The sequence below is a fragment of the Nicotiana sylvestris genome, chromosome 6 (genome assembly GCF_000393655.2).
Source record: "Nicotiana sylvestris chromosome 6, ASM39365v2, whole genome shotgun sequence".
In the NCBI taxonomy this organism is placed as follows: domain Eukaryota; kingdom Viridiplantae; phylum Streptophyta; class Magnoliopsida; order Solanales; family Solanaceae; genus Nicotiana; species Nicotiana sylvestris.
Window position 1 is genome coordinate 5721063 of NC_091062.1, and position 9661 is coordinate 5730723.

Genomic DNA, 9661 nt, shown 5'->3' on the forward strand with positions numbered 1-9661 from the left:
ATTTCCTGCTGCTGAAGTTATGGTTCTGTTGCTTCCTACTGTTACCTCACCTCTTTTTTCATTTCAAATTTCAGGTACATGTTCTTGAGACTCATACAATATGATACTCAAATTGAAGATTGAAAATGGAAATGGAATGATGAAGTTTAATTTTTAAGTTACTGATTCGTAGCTTAGCTTTATTTCTTTTGTATATGAATCTCTTCTGCTTCATGCTTCTCATAGTTAAGTTCTCTCATGTATAGTCGATCATGCTGTTAAATGTTACATGTGTACTTTAGGATTTAAATATGGTCCTGTTTGAATCTAGTTGATGCAGAACATTTTGGACCTGATGTAGTGTGTGCTAAATGAGTCAGAAGTTGGATCCTACATCCTCTTATGTATTTAAGTAAAAGGACTGTATTAGAGCTATCTTTTGCTGTATGATTCACTTAAATTGTCATGGCATACATGTCATGTTTAAACAACATTCAGATTCACGAAATAGCTAATTGAATGGGTTATAGGTTGTGGTCAGTTTTCTTTTTCTTTACAAGTTACTTCCAGACATGTACTGTTAACAATATTCAAAGCTTCTGGGTATACTAGTTATTGGTTAGTGATGAGACTTATCAATTCGTGTTTTACTTGTAATTGTGATTATTTTGCTTTAGCCTAGACTCGATATTGAGTCTTGTATCTTCAGCCTTGTTCTTTAAAGGCTTTGAGCTCATTGAGCCTTGGATACTGAAGTCCTTTGCAAAGAAAAGGCCTGCTGCCACTACTTGGGCTTGCTTCTTGAGCCCAGTAGCTTGCTCGTTTGGTTCACTGGATGTTTCCCTTATAAGCGGATTTGTTTAATACATGTAAAAATAGAAATAGACATTTAGTTAGTTAATTTGTGTTGATTAGGTAAGGTTCAGAAATAATTGTTAGTCCGATCTCGCTCTGCTTATAATTTTGAGTGACTTGTAGCCAGCCGACTTGGGCTTAAACGTTGACTCTGAGATTAGGGGCCTAATACGGGCCCAGTTGACGAAAGTCAAGGCCAGCTGAGTCCGCGTGGGGTATGACCTTGGACAGTTATCTCACTTAAGAAATTGGGTTCACGTTTGGGCCCAAATCTGAAGGCACCTGTGTGTAGGATTTCGACCCAAAGTTTTTTTTAGCTAGAATTCTCAAGTTCATTTATCGCCTGAACTGATTAGTATTTAATTATGAGGTGAGTCGTATCAAATAAAATGACAATTGCATGGCATTCGTTTCAATTGACATCATTTTGATCCTTAGAATTCGAGGCATGCCATTTAGCAAAATTTCATGGCCCTCGCAAAGTTGCAAACGTGTAGCTGCTTTAGGTACGTCATTTAATAATATTATCTTCCTAAATTCGGGTGCGCATTTATGTGACCCAAATCCAAATCTCAACAATGTCAAAATATGTCGAAGACCGCGAGTGCATTTATGTGACGTGGTTCAAGACGTATTTTAAATGACGTTGCAATCTTCCTTTAAAATAAATAAAAGCGGTTATAAAGTTAAAACAGAACCATAGGTTAAAACATGTATTAAAATCAGATAATTAAGCCAATTATAACAGTTGAGCGACCGTGCTAGAACCACGGAACTCAGGAATGCCTAACACCTTCTCCCGGGTTAACAGAATTCCTTACCCGGATTTTTGATTCGCGGACTATTAAATAGAGTCAAACTTTTCCTCGATTCGGGATTCAACCGGTGACTTGGGACACCATAAATTATCCCAAGTGGTGACTCTAAATCCTTTAATAAATAATTCCGTTTCGATTGTCCCTTTAAGTTGAAAAAAACTCCCTCATATACCCCCTTTACAGGTGTAGGTAAAAGGGAGGTGTGACACCCTGCGGATGGCATCAAGGGATGCATTGTTCGAGGTATTGCGCACCATCACAACCCCATTATCATGTTCTGGCATGTTTGCATAGAACTCCCTTACTAACTGAACATTAGCCTCCTCTGGTACCTCGAAGAAGATGTCCAGCTGACACTGCTGAAGCTCATTCAACATATTGGGGCATTCCACCTCCAAAGCCATTCGATCAATGTGTACCTCTGGTTGTAGCTTTTTGGCTGCTTTCTGGTTGTACCTATTCTTCGCTGCGTTGGAGACAAATCGAGTGTTATCGAACTGAGGTGCACTGGCTTGGCTCCTAGATCGTAAGGAGCTTCCCGGTCAAGTGATGGAGGGTCCGGTGTTTCGTCTCTTCCTGGAGGAGCTCATTGTACTTGTCATACAACGAAACGCCTATTAGTGAGTGCGCAAAATATGTGACTATGGATGGTTACTCAGATTTCACCATACTCATGTCACAATAGCTCCTTATATCCCCATTAGGGCAATTTCCCAAACACCTTGTGAGCAAGGCACTACCCAGCCACATCTAGCCCTCATGGGTACATCCAAATTCTTCCCCAATCAAGTATACCACACACCCCACACACCCCACACTTACGTCATTCAATCACCCACAAATAACACCGTTCAAACATGCAATTCACAGCCACTTCATCAAGCAAACTTAAAAACGAAATAGAAAAGCCAAAACAAGAAGAAAAGGAGTATACCAACAATTACATCTCAACACAACTTAAAATTACATAAACTAGGGTCGTGTTTTGGGTTTAAGAGGGGGAGGGGGGGTTTGTGTTGTAAAATTAAAAGAGCAAGAAAAGAATGAAGAAAAATGGAAAAAAAAATTAAAATTACCTGGACCGACCGCGGTCTACCGCAGCCGCGGTGGGTTTTAAAATCTGAGGCAGAAAGTTTTCGCCTCACCGCGGTCGCGGTGGGAAGAAAAATTCAAGGTAGAATGTTTGCCTTCCACCGCGGTCGTGATGCTATTTTTTTTAAGTTACATGAACAGCTAATCAACACACTCGTGGGTTGCCTCCCAAGCAGCGCTTGATTTAACGTCGCGGCACAACGCAAACATTTGATCATCACTCCTCATCTGCGTACTGAGGCTCTCTCAAAGTGATTACCACTCTATCCCCTTTTTCATCATACATGCCAAGGTAATGTTTTAACCTTTGCGCATTTACTGTGAACTTGTTTGTCCCGTCTTCTGATTCAATCTCTACAGCTCCACTCAAGAACAATTGCAGCACTCTGAAGGGTCCTGACCATCGGGACTTTAACTTACCTGGGAACAATCTCAATCTTGAGTTGTATAACAACACTAGATCTCCGTGTTTGAAGTTTCGATCCAAGATGTGCTTATCATGCATTAATTTCATCCTTTCTTTGTATAATCTAGCACTCTCAAAGGCCTGGAACCTGAATTCCTCGAGCTCATGTAATCCCGTGACTCTGTTAGTGCCTGCTGTCTCCATGTCTAAGTTCAAGTGCCTCAATGCCCAAAGTGATTTATACTCTAGCTCAACTAGGAGGTGGCATGCCTTACCAAACACCAACCTATACGGTGACATCCCAATTGGGGTTTTGAAGGCTGTGCGGTATGCCCACAATGCATCATCCAATTTCTTTGCCCAGTCAGTCCTTGTTGCATTCACTGTTTCTGTAAGGACACTTTTAGTCTCCCTATTGGACACTTCAATTTGCCCGCTCGATTGTGGGTGGTACGGGGTGGTCACTTTATGATGAACTCCATATTTTTCCAACAGCCGTGCAAATGCTCTATTGTAGAAATAGGTTCCGCCATCACTGAGTATAGCTCTTGGGGTACCAAAACGCATGAAAATGTTATTCTTTAGAAAGCCTAGTACTCCCTTAGCATCATTGGTCGGAAGAGCCACTGCTTCGACCCACTTGGAGACATAGTCAAATGCTACCAATATGTACTTGTTACCATACGAGTTGACGAATGGCCCCATGAAGTCAATCCCCCATATGTCAAAAATCTCCACCTCTTGAATTGTGGTCATTGGCATCTCGTGTCTACGAGATATGTTGCCAGTTCTTTGGCATTCATCGCAGCTTTAAACCCAAGCATGGGCATCCTTGAACAGAGTAGGCCATTACAAGCCTGACTCCAACACCTTAGCTGTTATCTGAATCCCTCCAAAGTGTCCACCATATGGTGAAGCATGGCAAGCCTGCAAAATAGAATGTTGATCTTTCTCGGGGATACACCTCTGGATCATGTTATCTACACATATTTTAAATAATAGAGGTTCATCCCAATAATAATGTCGACAATCACGAAAGAACTTTTTCTTTTGAATTAAGGAGAGTTCATAAGGTACAATACCACTTGCTAAATAATTAGCAATATCAGCATACCAAGGTGCCTCATCCATTGTCATTGCCAGTAATTGTTCATCCAGGAATGTCTCTGTTATATCCTCAACCTCTACCTTCTTTTCAGCTCCTTCCAACCTTGAGAGGTGGTCAGCTACTTGGTTCTCTGTCCCTTTCCGGTCACGTATTTCCAGATCAAATTCTTGTAACAGAAGAACCCAGCGAATCAAGCGTGGCTTTGACTCCTTCTTTTCTATCGGGTATCTAATTGCTGCATGGTCAGTGTAAACAATAACTTTTGAGCCAATCAAATATGACCTGAATTTATCGAATGCAAAAACAACAGCCAACATCTCATTTTCCGTCATAGTGTAATTGAGTTGTGCACTGCTTAGCGTTCTGCTTGCATATTAAATCGGGTGCATCAGTTTACCCTGTCGTTGCCCCAAGACTGCTCCTATGGCGTAGTCACTGGCATCGCACATGAGCTCAAATGGTTGCTCCCAGTTGGGTGCAACAATGATGGGTGCAGTCACCAATTTTTTCTTCAGTTCCTCAAATGCCAACCTGCATTCATTAGAAAACACAAAGGGGTGATCCTTTTCAAGGAGTTTGCATAATGGGTTAGCAATTTTGGAGAAATCTTTGATGAATCGCCTATAGAACCCGGCGTGCCCAAGGAAACTTCTCACCGCCTTGACCGAAGTGGGCGGTGGTAGTTTTTCAATCACGTCAACCTTGGCATGGTCGACCTCAATTCCCTTACTGGACACTCGATGTCCCAAGACTATCCCTTCCTGTACCATAAAATGGCATTTTTCCCAGTTCAACACTAAATTTGTCTCCACACATCTTTTAAGAACTCTTCTTAAGTTGTGAAGACAATCCTCGAATGAATCTCTCACCATGGAGAAATCATCCATAAAGACCTCCATAATATCCTCCACCATGTCTGTGAAAATGGCTAACATGCACCGTTGAAATGTTGCCGGTGCATTGCAAAGCCCAAAAGGCATTCTCCGAAAGGTGAAGATACCATATGGACAAGTGAAGGATGTTTTATCTCTATCTTTAGGGGCTATTGATATCTGATTGTACCCCGAATAACCATCCAAGAAATAGAAGTGCGAGCGCCCGGCCAGCCTGTCCAACATTTGGTCAATGAAAGGCAAGGGGAAATGGTCTTTCTGGGTGGTCGTGTTCAATTTTCGGTAGTCCATGCAAATTTTCCATCCCGTGACTGTACAAGTGAAGATCAACTCATTGTTATCGTTTTGCACAACAGTCATTCCCCTCTTTTTCAGCACACATTGGACAAGACTAACCCAATTGCTATCAGAGATGGGGAAGATGATTCTCGCATCTAACCATTTGATCACTTCCTTCTTTACCACCTCCTTCATGTTCAGGTTCAGCCTTCGTTGATGTTCTCTAGAAGGTTTGTGCCCTTCTTCCAAGAGAATCTTGTGCATACAGAAGGCTGGGCTGATACCCTTTATGTCTGCCATGGTCCAGCCAATGGCAGTCTTGCTTTCTTGCAGTACCTGTAAGAGCTGTTCTACCTGCACATCTAATAAACCAGATGATATAATAATAGGAAACGTAGAATCGGGGCCTAAGAAAACGTACCTGAGGTGAGCTGGGAGTGGCTTCAGCTCCAACTTGGGTGGTTCCTCTACCGATGGTTTTGCTGGAGGTGTAGCCCTTTTTCTAACTCAAGGGACTCGAACTGAGGTTCCCTTTTCCAGAATCCTTGGCCTTCAAGTGCCATGACCCACTCATCCAACCCTTCACCATCCATTTCTTCTAAATTTATCAAACATGCCTCCAATGGATCTTTAGCAGTCAGGGCCACATCATCTTCTTGCAGGATCACATCCACTGCCTCCACTAGAGAGCAATTCGCATATTCACTGGGTCTCCTCATAGATTGCTGAACATTGAATATGACTTCTTCATCATTTAGTCTCATTTTTAATTCCCCCGTCTCACAATCGATCAGGGCTCTCCCAGTGGCCAAAAATGGCCTACCTAAAATGATAGGTATCTCCTCATCTACCTGACAATCCAGAATAACAAAGTCTGTAGGGAACACGAAGTTCCGCACTTGCAACAATACATCATCAAGAATCCCTGTAGGTTTTTTTACCATGCGGTCAGCCAGCTACAGCAACATCGAAGTCGGTCTAGCTCTGCCAATACCCAGTTTGGTGTATACAGCCAAAGGCATCAAATTTGTGCTGACTCCCAAATCACATAATGCCTTTGCAAAGGCGTAACTCCCAATCGTGCATGGAATAGTGAAGCTACCTGAGTCGGACATCTTTTGAGCCATCGATCTAGTCACTGCCATGCTGCAGGTCTGCGTCAGAGTTACTGTGGATAGATCCTGAAAATCAAACTTCCATGACATTAGGTCTTTCATCATCTTTGCATAACCTGGCATCTCCCTCAAGGCATCCATCAAAGGAATATTCAACTGAATTTGACGCAGCATCTCCATGAATTTCTTGTATTGATCTTCCTTCTTTTGTTTTACCAGTCTCTAAGGGAATGGTGCAGGTATCACCCTTTATGCACTACTTGCTGGCTTCTCTCTGTTAGGGTTCTGTGGCACAGGAGGCACCACATGTTCTGTAGCTTGTTCATTTACCTTAGACTTACCCTTTTCATCTTGACCCTGTTCAACTACCACTTCAGTCAGATTTGTTGGTTCATTTACCTCTAGTGGAATTGGTGTGGCTGGCGTAGTCTCCTTGCTGGCTTGTGCAACCTCCTGCTCTTTGTCTAAATCTCTCCGAAGACTTACTGCCATTAGCTGATTCGGGTTTTGCTCCTTGGGGTTAATATTTGTATCCGTTGGCAATGTTCCCTGGGGGCGATTTTTTAAAGCCATAGACAACTGGCCCAACCGAGTTTCGATGTTCTTTATAGCTGAATCATGTACTGCCAACTTTTCTTGCATCTTACCGTTTGTCCCAATGAGTTGCTGGAGCATCCCCTTGATCTCTACCATGTTGTTATCTTGCTGCTGAGGAGGTGGCTGATATGTCAACTGTTGCTGGTTCTACTGTGGGTAGCCTTATTGTCTTGGGTGGTATGGCACCATTTGGCCTTGAGCTTGCATGCCCCTAGGCTGAGGCATGTTGGGTCTGTATTGCTGATTTGGTGCCGGTCTCCATTGTTGTCCTCCTTGTCTCTGACCCCCAAAGTTGTTAACATAATTCATATCTTCCCTTGCCCCTTGATTTTCACCTTCTCCGCTCCATGAACACACATAGGACTGATTAACACAGGGTGTATGCAGTCCTCCATTTGTCGTGTCAACAATATGCACCTGTTTGGTACCCATCTCATCTATCTTCTTTGTCAAAATACTCATCTGGGTTAGAAGTGTGGCCATGTTCTCCGCCTGCGAATTATTTGGGTCAAGGGGCAGTGAATGCACTATGGGTGCCAGTGTTGTACCTCTAGTCATCCATCCCGAATTCTGGGACATCTTGTCAAGAAGGACCTTGCACTCGGTGAATGTCTTACTCAAAAATGCACCTCCAGCTGAAGCATCCACATTGGCCTCTAGATTGTCAGCTAATCCCATGTAGAATCTCTGGCCAAGCATCTGGTCTGGAATGCCATGGTGAGGACACTTCACCAGTATCCCTTTAAATCTTTCCCAAGTTTCTTGCAAGGTCTCAGTCGGCTGCTGCTTGTACTGCAATATTTCATCAATATGCCTTGCAGTCTTGTTGGGTGGGTAGAACTTATTCAAAAACTGCTTTACTAATTCCTCTCAAGTGACAATGGAATTGATTGGGAGCGAATTCAGCCAAGTCTGAGCTTCCCTAGTCACAGAGAACTGGAACAGTAATAGCTTTATAGCTTCTGGAGTCATATTTGGCTGCCTTTGAGTCACACAAATTGACAGAAAATTTTTCAAATGTTGTTGAGGGTATTCAATGTGTGACCCGGAGAATAATCCCTTATTTTGCAGCAGATGCAACATATTGTTGGTGATCTGGAATGTCTTCGCTTGTATTGTGGCTACAACTATGGTAGTTGCCAGGTTGTCAGCTGTGGGTTGAGCCCAATCATAAAGTGCAGCTTCTGGCATAAGAGGTGCCACCACTCTAACATTTGGGTTAGCTTGCTCATCCCTGATGTTTCCATTGACGTTCTCTACGTCACCCATGTCAAAGTCAAGCTGATGTGGTTGTTGTGATTGTTGGATCCTCCTGTTGGCACAGTTTAATGCCCTGAATGTTTTCTCGGGGTCTGAAACTCTTTCAAGTAGTTCTCTAGTCCTCGAAGAATTTCTAGGCATACACCTGAATTCCACAAGAGTTCAAACGTTAGAATTTCAATGAATTTTTTTTAACACCTTTGAAATTTGATTTGAACTAGTAATTTTTAACACTACTTCTAAGTTGTAATAAGTAACATCGTTAGTTCCCCGGCAACGGCGCCAAAATTTGATAACGCCCAACTGTGCCTTTTAAAAGACAAAGCGATCGCTGCAAATATAATTCGGTTTTAAGTCCGGAATCGAATCCTCAAGGAACTAACTTATCTATTACACTTTTCAGCAATGTTATTATCAATTCAATCACTTTCTAGATGCAAGATTTTTGATCAATAAAGACTGGGTTCTTTTGTTTAACTACTTCACTACTATTAAAAATAACAATAAGCTAAAACAAAGATAATTCAATGGTAAAAAAATCTAGGACAGTGATTTCCCCAATTGCTAGTTTAGGTCTTGACTCTTCCGCTATAATCCCGCCGTAATACTCTATGAGGATTAAGAGTTATGGGCTATCGTAATTATCTCTCGATCACTACAATAATTTACTAGAGCATTCTCTCGAATTACTCTAGCTGACTATGATTATGCAACTCTAAATTATCCCACCAAAGTTTTGTTATCTCTAAACCCACTTTTAAGTTTAAGTAATGAATCTCTTCAATTACCCAAAAGTGGTGTTGTTCAACAACTATCTAACCTAATATTCTTTCTCAAGAAATATAAGGTAATTAGACATGATTAATCAAGGGCTCATTCAATTAATCACCATACAAAACATAGTTGAACAATTATATCGTAAATCCGGCTCGATTATAACAACATGAGTCAAGACTTCAACCAACAATTGGTTCCATCAACCCTAGATAAGTGTTTAGCTACTCATAACAAAATAAGAGAGAACTACTAAATTATTAATAATATAAAATTGCAAGAATTAAAAGGAGATAGAAAAACTATAATGTTTGGTTGATCTTCTCACACTTGTTCTTCCTCCAAAAGTAGTCTAAAATTAGCTTCCTCCTTCAGTTGGGCTAGTTTCTAAAGCTTATAAAGGTTTTACAAAAGTTTCCCCGAATTTACACTTTGGTCCACAACTTCCAGCGGAGTGAACAGTTCACCGCGGTCGCGGCCAACCG

The 9661-nt window shown here is 41.8% G+C and overlaps 1 non-coding gene across 1 annotated transcript; it reads left to right on the top strand.

The window, feature by feature from the left end:
• The first annotated feature begins 7851 nt into the window (after window positions 1–7851).
• On the top strand, window positions 7852–7958 carry LOC138872251 (small nucleolar RNA R71). Its single transcript, XR_011400718.1, has one exon. It is a non-coding gene; the product is annotated as a small nucleolar RNA R71 (small nucleolar RNA).
• The last annotated feature ends 1703 nt before the right edge of the window (window positions 7959–9661 follow it).